Genomic DNA, 504 nt, shown 5'->3' on the forward strand with positions numbered 1-504 from the left:
GTACCAGGAATCAAACTCACGACGTTGTGCTTGCCAGGCAGGTGCTGTGCCACTGAGCTAAATCCCCAGCCCCTAGACAACAAGGTTTTTGATTTAAAGATGTTCTTGTGCAAAGGTTTTCACATGGCTATAATGATTATCATTGTTTTTGTAGTATATTGAATGTATTCATGCCTGCAGATGTGCAGGTCTTCTGAAGTGTGGAATGAGGACTGTTTATAGTGGTAGACTTTTCTTTCCAATTCAGACATCTGCCTTTAACAAAACTTATGTGATGTACATCCAATTAAAAGACAGCAAGCTAGGTAAAAGCTTCTTACATGTTATATAGAGATGACTGATTAAGGAGGTTATACTATATCAAAATAAAAATTTAACATAAAATGTCATGATTGTCATGCTATAATATGTATGGCTTTTGATTTCTAATTTTCTGTATAAAATATGTAACTTATCTGTTAACATTTTGTAGGGATTTAAATCCTAGGATATCCATGGTTGGTA

This window comes from Chinchilla lanigera, unplaced genomic scaffold (genome assembly GCF_000276665.1).
Source record: "Chinchilla lanigera isolate Chin_1 unplaced genomic scaffold, ChiLan1.0 scaffold00008, whole genome shotgun sequence".
Taxonomy (NCBI): domain Eukaryota; kingdom Metazoa; phylum Chordata; class Mammalia; order Rodentia; family Chinchillidae; genus Chinchilla; species Chinchilla lanigera.